This window comes from Danio rerio, chromosome 4, assembly GCF_052040795.2.
Source record: "Danio rerio strain M-AB ecotype USA chromosome 4, GRCz13ab, whole genome shotgun sequence".
NCBI lineage: Eukaryota > Metazoa > Chordata > Actinopteri > Cypriniformes > Danionidae > Danio > Danio rerio.
The window spans coordinates 42,234,706-42,247,481 of record NC_141024.2 but is presented as its reverse complement, the minus strand read 5'-3'; the positions used below and the strand labels follow the sequence as shown (position 1 = coordinate 42,247,481).

Here is a 12,776-nt window from a genome sequence, read left to right as displayed (position 1 = left end):
ATATGCCCTGAGCCTGACTGCTGATCTGTGCTCGCTACGGTGGCACATATACTAAAATTGGATCGATACAGAGAAGATTAGCATGGCCCCTGCGAAAGGATGACACGCAAATCCGTGAAGCGCTCCATATTGCTGTTTTAGTGCGTGGGTAAAAGTACAGAAATGCAAAAAGACAAAAGGCTTTTCACGATTCCAAATGGTGCATGAGGATGGGTTTAGCAAATCGTGGGAGGTGCTGCTGGGTCAACTGGAAAGTCTACATGCATGGTGAAAACGAATGTGGGATGCTTTGATCGTTTGCTTTGTTGTGCAACCAATGCACTTCCAAAGCCCTTGCTTTACTGGGACTTTGCCATAGGCTATCCTGACACTCTAATTTCCCCCTGTCCATAAACTTGGTGACCTACTGCATCAATCAGTGTGCCTAGCACTGACAGGGCCAAAGCTCTGTAGTGCACGGCATACAAGTGGGAACATGGCTCTCCAGGTCCCACCACCTTGGAGGAACATTGCTGGGACTCGAGGCGTACATATGCCCTGAGCCTGACTGCTGATCTGTGCTGACGGTGGCACATATGCTAAAATTGGATCGATACAGAGAAGATTAGCATGGCCCCTGCGAAAGGATGACATGCAAATCCGTGAAGCGCTCCATATTGCTGTTTTAGTGCGTGGGTAAAAGTACAGAGATGCAAAAAGACAAAAGGCTTTTCACGATTCCAAATGGTGCATGAGGATGGGTTTAGCAAATCGTGGGAGGTACTGCTGGGTCAACTGGAAAGTCTACATGCATGGTGAAAACGAATGTGGGATGCTTTGATCGTTTGTTTTGTTGTGCAACCAATGCACTTCCAAAGCCCTTGCTTTACTGGGACTTTGCCATAGGCTATCCTGACACTCTAATTTCCCCCTGTCCATAAACTTGGTGACCTACTGCATCAATCAGTGTGCCTAGCACTGACAGGGCCAAAGCTCTGTAGTGCACGGCATACAAGTGGGAACATGGCTCTCCAGGTCCCACCACCTTGGAGGAACATTGCTGGGACTCGAGGCGTACATATGCCCTGAGCCTGACTGCTGATCTGTGCTTGCTACGGTGGCACATATACTAAAATTGGATCGATATAGAGAAGATTAGCATGGCCCCTGCGAAAAGATGACACGCAAATCCGTGAAGCGCTCCATATTGCTGTTTTAGTGCGTGGGTAATAGTACAGAAATGCAAAAAGACAAAAGGCTTTTCACGATTCCAAATGGTGCATGAGGATGGGTTTAGCAAATCGTGGGAGGTGCTGCTGGGTCAACTGGAAAGTCTACATGCATGGTGAAAACGAATGTGGGATGCTTTGATCGTTTGTTTTGTTGTGCTAATGCACTTCCAAAGCCCTTGCTTTAGTGGGACTTTGCCATAGGCTATCCTGACACTCTAATTTCCCCCTGTCCATAAACTTGGTGACCTACTGCATCAATCAGTGTGCCTAGCACTGACAGGGCCAAAGCTCTGTAGTGCACGGCATACAAGTGGGAACATGGCTCTTCGGGTCCCACCACCTTGAAGGAACATTGCTGGGACTCGAGGCGTACATATGCCCTGAGCCTGACCGCTGGTCTGTGCTTGCTACGGTGGCACATATACTAAAATTGGATCGATACAGAGAAGATTAGCATGGCCCCTGCGAAAGGATGACACGCAAATCCGTGAAGCGCTCCATATTGCTGTTTTAGTGCGTGGGTAAAAGTACAGAAATGAAAAAAGACAAAAGGCTTTTCACGATTCCAAATGGTGCATGAGGATGGGTTTAGCAAATCGTGGGAGGTGCTGCTGGGTCAACTGGAAAGTCTACATGCATGGTGAAAACGAATGTGGGATGCTTTGATCGTTTGCTTTGTTGTGCAACCAATGCACTTCCAAAGCCCTTGCTTTACTGGGACTTTGCCATAGGCTATCCTGACACTCTAATTTCCCCCTGTCCATAAACTTGGTGACCTACTGCATCAATCAGTGTGCCTAGCACTGACAGGGCCAAAGCTCTGTAGTGCACGGTATATAAGTGGGAACATGGCTCTTCGGGTCCCACCACCTTGAAGGAACATTGCTGGGACTCGAGACGTACATATGCCCTGAGCCTGACCACTGGTGTGTGCTCGCTACGGTGGCACATATACTAAAATTGGATCGATACAGAGAAGATTAGCATGGCCCCTGCGAAAGGATGACACGCAAATCCGTGAAGCGCTCCATATTGCTGTTTTAGTGCGTGGGTAAAAGTACAGAAATGAAAAAGACAAAAGGCTTTTCACGATTCCAAATGGTGCATGAGGATGGGTTTAGCAAATCGTTGGAGGTGCTGCTGGGTCAACTGGAAAGTCTACATGCATGGTGAAAACGAATGTGGGATGCTTTGATCGTTTGCTTTGTTGTGCAACCAATGCACTTCCAAAGCCCTTGCTTTACTGGGACTTTGCCATAGGCTATCCTGACACTCTAATTTCCCCCTGTCCATAAACTTGGTGACCTACTGCATCAATCAGTGTGCCTAGCACTGACAGGGCCAAAGCTCTGTAGTGCACGGCATACAAGTGGGAACATGGCTCTCCAGGTCCCACCACCTTGGAGGAACATTGCTGGGACTCGAGGCGTACATATGCCCTGAGCCTGTCCACTCCTCCGTGCTCGCTACGGTGGCACATATACTAAAATTGGATCGATACAGAGAAGATTAGCATGGCCCCTGCGAAAGGATGACACGCAAATCCGTGAAGCGCTCCATATTGCTGTTTTAGTGCGTGGGTAAAAGTACAGAAATGCAAAAAGACAAAAGGCTTTTCACGATTCCAAATGGTGCATGAGGATGGGTTTAGCAAATCGTGGGAGGTGCTGCTGGGTCAACTGGAAAGTCTACATGCATGGTGAAAACGAATGTGGGATGCTTTGATCATTTGTTTTGTTGTGCAACCAATGCACTTCCAAAGCCCTTGCTTTACTGGGACTTTGCCATAGGCTATCCTGACACTCTAATTTCCCCCTGTCCATAAACTTGGTGACCTACTGCATCAATCAGTGTGCCTAGCACTGACAGGGCCAAAGCTCTGTAGTGCACGGTATATAAGTGGGAACATGGCTCTTCGGGTCCCACCACCTTGAAGGAACATTGCTGGGACTCGAGACATACATATGCCCTGAGCCTGACCACTGGTGTGTGCTCGCTACGGTGGCACATATACTAAAATTGGATCGATACAGAGAAGATTAGCATGGCCCCTGCGAAAGGATGACACGCAAATCCGTGAAGCGCTCCATATTGCTGTTTTAGTGCGTGGGTAAAAGTACAGAAATGAAAAAGACAAAAGGCTTTTCACGATTCCAAATGGTGCATGAGGATGGGTTTAGCAAATCGTTGGAGGTGCTGCTGGGTCAACTGGAAAGTCTACATGCATGGTGAAAACGAATGTGGGATGCTTTGATCGTTTGCTTTGTTGTGCAACCAATGCACTTCCAAAGCCCTTGCTTTACTGGGACTTTGCCATAGGCTATCCTGACACTCTAATTTCCCCCTGTCCATAAACTTGGTGACCTACTGCATCAATCAGTGTGCCTAGCACTGACAGGGCCAAAGCTCTGTAGTGCACGGCATACAAGTGGGAACATGGCTCTCCAGGTCCCACCACCTTGGAGGAACATTGCTGGGACTCGAGGCGTACATATGCCCTGAGCCTGTCCACTCCTCCGTGCTCGCTACGGTGGCACATATACTAAAATTGGATCGATACAGAGAAGATTAGCATGGCCCCTGCGAAAGGATGACACGCAAATCCGTGAAGCGCTCCATATTGCTGTTTTAGTGCGTGGGTAAAAGTACAGAAATGCAAAAAGACAAAAGGCTTTTCACGATTCCAAATGGTGCATGAGGATGGGTTTAGCAAATCGTGGGAGGTGCTGCTGGGTCAACTGGAAAGTCTACATGCATGGTGAAAACGAATGTGGGATGCTTTGATCATTTGTTTTGTTGTGCAACCAATGCACTTCCAAAGCCCTTGCTTTACTGGGACTTTGCCATAGGCTATCCTGACACTCTAATTTCCCCCTGTCCATAAACTTGGTGACCTACTGCATCAATCAGTGTGCCTAGCACTGACAGGGCCAAAGCTCTGTAGTGCACGGCATACAAGTGGGAACATGGCTCTCCAGGTCCCACCACCTTGGAGGAACATTGCTGGGACTCGAGGCGTACATATGCCCTGAGCCTGACTGCTGATCTGTGCTCGCTACGGTGGCACATATACTAAAATTGGATCGATACAGAGAAGATTAGCATGGCCCCTGCGAAAGGATGACACGCAAATCCGTGAAGCGCTCCATATTGCTTTTTTAGTGCGTGGGTAAAAGTATAGAAATGAAAAAAGACAAAAGGCTTTTCACGTTTCCAAATGGTGCATGAGGATGGGTTTAGCAAATCGTGGGAGGTGCTGCTGGGTCAACTGGAAAGTCTACATGCATGGTGAAAACGAATGTGGGATGCTTTGATCATTTGTTTTGTTGTGCTAATGCACTTCCAAAGTCCTTGCTTTAGTGGGATTGCCATAGGCTATCGTGACACTCTAATTTCCCCCCGTCCATAAACTTGGTGACCTACTGCATCAATCAGTGTGCCTAGCACTGACAGGGCCAAAGCTCTGTAGTGCACGGTATATAAGTGGGAACATGGCTCTTCGGGTCCCACCACCTTGAAGGAACATTGCTGGGACTCGAGGCGTACATATGCCCTGAGCCTGACCACTGGTCTGTGCTCGCTACGGTGGCACATATACTAAAATTGGATCGATACAGAGAAGATTAGCATGGCCCCTGCGAAAGGATGACACGCAAATCCGTGAAGCGCTCCATATTGCTGTTTTAGTGCGTGGGTAAAAGTACAGAAATGAAAAAAGACAAAAGGCTTTTCACGATTCCAAATGGTGCATGAGGATGGGTTTAGCAAATCGTGGGAGGTGCTGCTGGGTCAACTGGAAAGTCTACATGCATGGTGAAAACGAATGTGGGATGCTTTGATCGTTTGCTTTGTTGTGCAACCAATGCACTTCCAAAGCCCTTGCTTTACTGGGACTTTGCCATAGGCTATCCTGACACTCTAATTTCCCCCTGTCCATAAACTTGGTGACCTACTGCATCAATCAGTGTGCCTAGCACTGACAGGGCCAAAGCTCTGTAGTGCACGGCATACAAGTGGGAACATGGCTCTCCAGGTCCCACCACCTTGGAGGAACATTGCTGGGACTCGAGGCGTACATATGCCCTGAGCCTGACTGCTGATCTGTGCTCGCTACGGTGGCACATATACTAAAATTGGATCGATACAGAGAAGATTAGCATGGCCCCTGCGAAAGGATGACACGCAAATCCGTGAAGCGCTCCATATTGCTGTTTTAGTGCGTGGGTAAAAGTACAGAAATGCAAAAAGACAAAAGGCTTTTCACGATTCCAAATGGTGCATGAGGATGGGTTTAGCAAATCGTGGGAGGTGCTGCTGGGTCAACTGGAAAGTCTACATGCATGGTGAAAACGAATGTGGATGCTTTGATCGTTTGCTTTGTTGTGCAACCAATGCACTTCCAAAGCCCTTGCTTTACTGGGACTTTGCCATAGGCTATCCTGACACTCTAATTTCCCCCTGTCCATAAACTTGGTGACCTACTGCATCAATCAGTGTGCCTAGCACTGACAGGGCCAAAGCTCTGTAGTGCACGGCATACAAGTGGGAACATGGCTCTCCAGGTCCCACCACCTTGGAGGAACATTGCTGGGACTCGAGGCGTACATATGCCCTGAGCCTGACTGCTGATCTGTGCTCGCTACGGTGGCACATATACAAAAATTTGATCGATACAGAGAAGATTAGCATGGCCCCTGCGAAAGGATGACACGCAAATCCGTGAAGCGCTCCATATTGCTTTTTTAGTGCGTGGGTAAAAGTACAGAAATGAAAAAAGACAAAAGGCTTTTCACGTTTCCAAATGGTGCATGACGATGGGTTTAGCAAATCGTGGGAGGTGCTGCTGGGTCAACTGGAAAGTCTACATGCATGGTGACAACGAATGTGGGATGCTTTGATCATTTGTTTTGTTGTGCTAATGCACTTCCAAAGCCCTTGCTTTAGTGGGATTGCCATAGGCTATCCTGACACTCTAATTTCTCCCCGTCCATAAACTTGGTGACCTACTGCATCAATCAGTGTGCCTAGCACTGACAGGGCCAAAGCTCTGTAGTGCACGGCATACAAGTGGGAACATGGCTCTCCGGTTCCCACCACCCTGGAGGAACATTGCTGGGACTCGAGGCGTACATATGCCCTGAGCCTGACCGCTGGTCTGTGCTCGCTACGGTGGCACATATACTAAAATTGGATCGATACAGAGACGATTAGCATGGCCCCTGCGAAAGGATGACACGCAAATCCGTGAAGCACTCCGTTTTGCTTTTTTAGTGCGTGGGTAAAAGTACAGAAATAAAAAAAAGACAAAAGGCTTTGCACGATTCCAAATGGTGCATGAGGATGGATTTAGCAAATCGTGGGAGGTGCTGCTGGGTCAACTGGAAAGTCTACATGCATGGTGAAAACGAATGTGGGATGCTCTGATCGTTTGTCTTGTTGTGCTAATGCACTTCCAAAGCCCTTGCTTTAGTGGGACTTTGCCATAGGCTATCCTGACACTCTAATTTCCCCCCGTCCATAAACTTGGTGACCTACTGCATCAATCAGTGTGCCTAGCACTGACAGGGCCAAAGCTCTGTAAAGCACGGGATACAAGTGGGAACATGGCTCTAGGATAGAAAGGAGAAAAGACAAAAGGTTTTTTACGATTCCAAATGGTGCATGAGCAGGGTTTTAGCTGTTGGGATAGTTTACAGTTTAACCCAAAGAATGACCAGTCTGATAGATGAAGAAGAGCTAGAGTCAGAGATTCAAATAAATAAATAAATCAAGTTTACCTAAGACAGTTTGCAGTTTCATCATCAGAAGCCAGCTTCAACACTCGCAATAAGTTCCTAGGCTGCTCTGCTTACAATCACCAATCAATAACAATTATACTCTGACATAATGTCATTTCCAACTGAACACTGTGATTATCAGTTGTCATGGAACAGGCAGATAGCAGCTCATAGCTGATATCTAATGAGAGAGAAAGAGAGTTTTGAGCAATCCAGAACTGTTAATGTATGTTTACTCAATTTAAACATACATTAAACATAACATTAACTTCAATAACATAATTTTGTTGTAATCTTTTACTCAAGCCCGTCCTAAAACATATAAAACAGAGTTGACATGCTTTTTCAAAGTAATGCTGTTACAGTCAACAACAGTTTTAGATCTTTTAGGGGTTAACTGCATCCATCAATGTATTATTTCAACCCCCATTTATGTTACTTATATATTACTAAAAATATTTAAATCCAACCATAAAGCTGCTTGTTTGCACAGACTTACATGGCACATTTTTTATACAGACATGTCTCTGTTACTTTTACAGCCAAAAGTCAAAAGTCATGGTGAGGGCTAAATCAAGATAGCAGTGCACTCACACAGAATCTTATCTTCTAAGACAAAACATACGCTATTCTTTACTCCCATAATGTTACTGTCAGTTTCTGTGCTTAGTTTTTGGCTACTAGACACTCAATATTTAGATTTTAGCTTTTCATTGACAATTAATTGCCAAAGGCATTTTTTATCTTAAAATCGGTTCTAAAATCATTTTAAACCTAAGAGCTTAGCTGAGCCATTTACTGCATTCTGCTCTCATCTGTTTCTTTTTATATCAGAGTTTAACACCAAAAGCAACAAGAAATTGAGAATGAAATCTTACTAACAGCGCTTAGCTTTTGCTTGATTAATCTGCAAACCATCCCAAGATGTGGATACTGTCCAGATCGGTCCAATCCAGTTAGGGTCATATTTTTTTCAGGATTGCTCCTGGTGCATCATTGATCAATCAACCTCGCCCTAATATTTCTAGGTTTCTTGTCTGACTTTTGTGGCCACTACTATCTAATGGATACCGATTAAGATGTTATTAAAGAATTTATTTATTTATTTAACTATTTCTTTCCCTAATAATCTGACCCACTCTATTCTTAGGATTCGGGCCCTTTTGTCTGTGAAACAGCAAGATAGCAGTGGTGGAACTAAATACAATCTCAGGTTAATTTAGTCCACTACTAAATAAAAACCAGTCCAAGTTTTATCCCCGAGAATGTCCTAAAAGCCTCTTACACACCCGTCACTGAGTACTTAACTCTGGGTGGAGGAGGTACACCCCTTAACTACTGTTATACTTATTACTATCGTTATAGGTGTACCGCAAAATGCACCAGCTCACAAGGGGATTCCACACAAAGCTACCACAAAATTTTGCCTTTCATTCACGTCTGAATGAGAACCCAACAGCTTTCCGTTACTACCCACTACTCCACAGACCATCCCTAGTCTATAATATTTTAAATCTTTCTACATTTCTTTTTGTTGATTGATCAATGGTGTCACCAGTAAACAAGTGCCACGCGTCCATCAAAACTGTAGGGATAGTATACAGTTTAACCCAAAGAATGACCAGTCAGGTATATAAAAAAGAGCCAGAGTCAGAGATTTAAATAAATAAATCAAGTTTACAGAAGATAGTTTGCAGTTTCATCAGCTGAAACCAGCTTCAACTCTCGCAATGAGTTCCTAGGCCGCTCTGCTTACAATCACCAATCAATAACAATTATACTCTCACATAACGTCATTAACTGCGTCATACATATAGGTGTTATAGCCTGATTGGTTAAAACACAGATAGACTAGGAGAATTTCCACGTGGGGTTTGTGCGTATATTCTGAACAATATCTTAAAGGTGCAGTAGGTGATCTGCCAAAATGCTAACCGCTTAGCATATTATCTTTGGACGGCGGCGAGGGACTGTGATTTAAAGCCACACCCCCTGAAATCGCGAACGCGCGCACCGCGTCACAACAGCAGACAGACAACCCCACTAGTTCATGTCATTTGCCAGTTAGTTAGTGCCAGCGCCATGCAGGAATTACATTTATTACTTAACCACACTTACATGCTATTTCAGAGTGAATATTCAGTGTAGCGATAAACAGTATAGGAAGGCTATCATTGTTCAAAAATGACCAAAGTTAATATAAAAGCACACACGCTAATGGCGTATCTGCGTGAACAGATGCGCAGAAGTCCGAATCTACATTTGCTGACAGACAGCCTGACCTGCTTATCGGAATTATGGGAGATTATAGTCCGACTCTATTTAATTGGATGAACATTTTTTTAGGTTTATGCTTTACCCAGGATAAAAAAATACATATAAACACATTTAGATAATTTACTGTAATCATTACTATTGGACTATGAAGAGACTTTCAACCAGAACAAAAATTGTTTCTGAAGATAATCACCTGCTGCACCTTTAAGCATAAATGTCAGACATCCCTTAGACTTATTGAAGCTGACTCCAGACCTGTGAAACGGATCAACAATCAAATAGAACACACACACACACACCTAAAGTATAATCTGTTTCTTATTCAAGGCTGAGTGTACTCTCAGCCATCTTTATCAAAACTGGTTAAAAATTTGTATAATCTACATTCAGGCAGTTATAATCTTACTATACAAAGTCTATCTTGAATAAAAAGTAGAATCACTTTAAAATAATTAACCGTAAAAACAGCAAAATCACTTTAGACATTTTAGATAGTATTAACTCATAGAAATAACAATAGAGACATTTGATTCCAGTCCTCAGCCCTCAGTTCCACTTAAGGTCTCTGTGACCTCTGACCTAGTTTGGTGGCTTCTGAAAAAAGTTATAAAGAGACAGGCAAATGCACTGAACATTCTTATATTAAGCAATGTGTTAACTTATTCATTAATTAAAATCATTTCACAGTAAATACTCATTCAAATGATCATATAATTATATTTAATAAAAAAAAAATCATAAGTAACAAGATGATGAAAAAAGGATACACGTTGGTCCATGATGAGACAGATTGGAAAGCAGAAATCCGAATCCTTCAGCAGGAGAACATGTGTTTCAGGATTGGAGGCTCAGTGGTAGAATTCTCCCCTGCCAGGCGGGAAACCCAGGTCCGATTCCCGGCCAATGCAGTTGCTCGTTTGTGTTGCTACTCTTCCAGCTGCAAGTAACAGCCTTGTGGCAGCCACACAACACAAAGGCAAGAAACAACATTGGTCAGTATTGGTGGTTCAGTGGTAGAATTCTCGCCTGCCATGCAGGAGACCTGGGTCTGATTCCCGACCAATGCAATTCTTGTTTTGTGTTGCTACTGTTTCAGCTGGAAGGCTAACAGCCTTGCAGCTATCACACCCCACTAGGGCAGTAGCATAACCATATCAACATTGGTGGTTTTGGTAGAAATCTTGCCTGCCATGTGGGAGACCTGGGTTCGATTCCCTGCTAATGCAATTGCTGTTTTGTGTGGCTCCTCTTCCAGCTCTGGTTGAAGGCCTTTAAGCACTCACACAACACAAAGGCAAGGAAGAACATGGGTCAGCATTAGTGGTTCAGTGGTAGAATTCTTGCCTGCCTTGCGGGCGACCCGAGGCCGATTTCTGTCCAATGCAATTCCTCTCTTGTGTTGCTACTCTTCCAGCTCTTGGTAACAGCCTTGCAGCAATCACACCCCGTTAGGGCAGCACCATAAGCATATCAGCATTGGTGGTTCAGTGGTAGAATTCTCACCTGCCATGCCGGAGACCCGTGTCCGATTCCCAGCCAATGCAATTCCTTTTTTGTGTTGCTACTCTTCCAGCTCTGGGTAACAGCCTTGCAGCAATTACACCCCACTAGGGCTGCAGTAAAAGCTTATCAGCATTGGTGGTTCAGTGGTAGAATTGTCGCCTGCCACATGGTAAACCTAGAATCGATTCTCGGCTAATACAAGTGCGATTTTGTGTGGCTCCTTTTTCAGCACTGGTTGACTGCCTTTTAGCACTTACACAACACAAAGCCAAAAAACAACATCGGTCAGCATAGGTGGTTCAGTGGTAGAATTCTCGCCTGTGACGAGGGAGACCCGGGTCCGATTCCCGGCCAATGCAATTCCTGTTTTGTGTTGCTGCTCTTCCAGCTCTGGGTAACAGCCTTGCAGCAATTACACCCCACTAGGGCTGCAGTACAAGCATATCAGCATTGGTGGTTCAGTGGTAGAATTCTCGCCTGCCACGAGGGAGACCCGGGTCCGATTCCCGGCCAATGCAAGTGCTGTTTTTTGTTGCTACTCTTCCAGCTTTGGGTAACAGCCTTGCATCAATCACACCCCACTAGGGCTGCAGAATAAGCATATCAGCAATGGTGGTTCAGTGGTAGATTTCTCGCCTCCCTTGTGAAAGACCCTGGTCAGATTCCCGTCCATTACAGTTCTTATTTTGTGTTGCTACTCTTCCAGCTCTGGGCAACAGCCTTGCAGCAATCACAACCCACTAGGGCTGCAATATAAACATATCAGCATTGCTGGTTCAGTGGTAGAAATCTCGCCTGCCACGCGGGAGACCTTGAGTCGATTCCTGGCTAATACAAATGCATTTTTGTGTGGCTCCTTTTTCAGCTCTGGTTGACGGCCTTTTAGCACTCACACAACATAAAGGCAAAGAAACAACATGGGTCAGCATTGGTCGTTCAGTGGTAGAATTCTTGCCTGCCACGCGGGAGACCCAGGTCCGTTTCCCGGCCAATGCACCTTCTGATTTTGATTGCTACTCTTCCAGCACTGGGTAACAGCCTTGCAGCAATCACAACCCACTAGGGCTGCAGTAAAACCATATTAGCATTGGTGGATTAGTTGTAGAATTCTCACCTGCCACGCGGTAGACCTTGAGTCGCTTCCTGGCTAATACAAATGCAGTTTTGTGTGGCTCCTTTTTCAGCTCTGGTTGACGGCCTTTTAGCACTCACACAACACAAAGGCAAGGAAGAACATGGGTCAGCATTGGTGGTTCAGTGGTAGGATTCTCACCCGCCACGCGGGAGACCCGGGTCCGAATCCCGGCCAATGCAATTCCTGTTTTGTGTTGCTACTCTTCCATCTCTGGGTAACAGCCTTGCAGCAATCACAACCCACTAGGGCTGCAGTATAAGCATATCAGCATTGCTGGTTCAGTGGTAGAAATCTCGCCTGCCACGTGGGAGACCTTGAGTCGATTCCTGGCTAATAACAATGCAGTTTTGTGTGGCTCCTTTTTCAGCTCTGGTTGACGGCCTTTTAGCACTCACACAACACAAAGGCAAGGAAGAACATGGGTCAGCATTGGTGGTTCAGTGGTGGAAACCTTGCCTGCCACGCGCGAGACCCGGGTCCAATTCCCAGCCAATGCATTTCCTGTTTTGTGTTGCTACTCTTCCAGCTCTGGGTAACACCCTTGCAGCAGTCACACCCCACTAGGGCTGTAACATAAGCATATCAGCATTGGTGGTTCAGTGGTAGAATTCTCGCCTGCCACGCGGGAGACCTGGGTCCGATTACTGGTCAATGCAATTCTTGTTTTGTGTTGCTACTCTTCCAGCTCTGAGTATCAGCCTTGCAGCAATCACACCCCACTAGGGCTGCAGTAAAAGCTTATCAGCATTGGTGGTTCAGTGGTAGATTTCTTGCCTGCCACACAGAAGACCCTGGTCCGATTCCCATCCATTACAATTCCTGTTTTGTGTAGCTACTCTTCCAGCTCTGGGTAACAGCCTTGCATCAATCGCA

At 45.5% G+C, this 12,776-nt stretch overlaps 1 protein-coding gene, 1 long non-coding RNA gene and 13 other non-coding genes across 15 annotated transcripts in view; 13 read left to right on the top strand and 2 right to left on the bottom strand.

Moving 5' to 3' along the window:
- LOC148680790 (uncharacterized) overlaps nt 1-12,776 on the bottom strand; it is a 796,717-nt gene that overhangs the window by 175,955 nt on the left and 607,986 nt on the right. The gene's annotated exons all lie outside the window — the stretch shown is intronic.
- The window catches only part of LOC148680839 (uncharacterized), a 785,675-nt gene that overhangs the window by 553,354 nt on the left and 219,545 nt on the right, over nt 1-12,776 (bottom strand). The gene's annotated exons all lie outside the window — the stretch shown is intronic.
- LOC148680860 (U6 spliceosomal RNA) lies at nt 28-134 on the top strand. The gene has a single exon (XR_015943227.1). It is a non-coding gene; the product is annotated as a U6 spliceosomal RNA (small nuclear RNA).
- On the top strand, nt 558-661 carry LOC141384278 (U6 spliceosomal RNA). The gene has a single exon (XR_015484674.2). It is a non-coding gene; the product is annotated as a U6 spliceosomal RNA (small nuclear RNA).
- On the top strand, nt 1,085-1,191 carry LOC141384277 (U6 spliceosomal RNA). The gene has a single exon (XR_015488942.2). It is a non-coding gene; the product is annotated as a U6 spliceosomal RNA (small nuclear RNA).
- On the top strand, nt 1,612-1,718 carry LOC137494812 (U6 spliceosomal RNA). The gene has a single exon (XR_015484828.1). It is a non-coding gene; the product is annotated as a U6 spliceosomal RNA (small nuclear RNA).
- Nucleotides 2,142-2,248, top strand: LOC137494630 (U6 spliceosomal RNA). Its single transcript, XR_015484827.2, has one exon. It is a non-coding gene; the product is annotated as a U6 spliceosomal RNA (small nuclear RNA).
- On the top strand, nt 2,671-2,777 carry LOC141384276 (U6 spliceosomal RNA). Its single transcript, XR_015488931.1, has one exon. It is a non-coding gene; the product is annotated as a U6 spliceosomal RNA (small nuclear RNA).
- Nucleotides 3,201-3,307, top strand: LOC137494720 (U6 spliceosomal RNA). The gene has a single exon (XR_015484671.1). It is a non-coding gene; the product is annotated as a U6 spliceosomal RNA (small nuclear RNA).
- Nucleotides 3,730-3,836, top strand: LOC137494719 (U6 spliceosomal RNA). Its single transcript, XR_015484664.1, has one exon. It is a non-coding gene; the product is annotated as a U6 spliceosomal RNA (small nuclear RNA).
- Nucleotides 4,260-4,366, top strand: LOC137494850 (U6 spliceosomal RNA). Its single transcript, XR_015488920.1, has one exon. It is a non-coding gene; the product is annotated as a U6 spliceosomal RNA (small nuclear RNA).
- LOC148680859 (U6 spliceosomal RNA) lies at nt 4,785-4,891 on the top strand. The gene has a single exon (XR_015943275.1). It is a non-coding gene; the product is annotated as a U6 spliceosomal RNA (small nuclear RNA).
- Nucleotides 5,315-5,421, top strand: LOC137494718 (U6 spliceosomal RNA). The gene has a single exon (XR_015484653.1). It is a non-coding gene; the product is annotated as a U6 spliceosomal RNA (small nuclear RNA).
- LOC137494870 (U6 spliceosomal RNA) lies at nt 5,844-5,950 on the top strand. The gene has a single exon (XR_015484860.2). It is a non-coding gene; the product is annotated as a U6 spliceosomal RNA (small nuclear RNA).
- LOC148680858 (U6 spliceosomal RNA) lies at nt 6,369-6,475 on the top strand. The gene has a single exon (XR_015943331.1). It is a non-coding gene; the product is annotated as a U6 spliceosomal RNA (small nuclear RNA).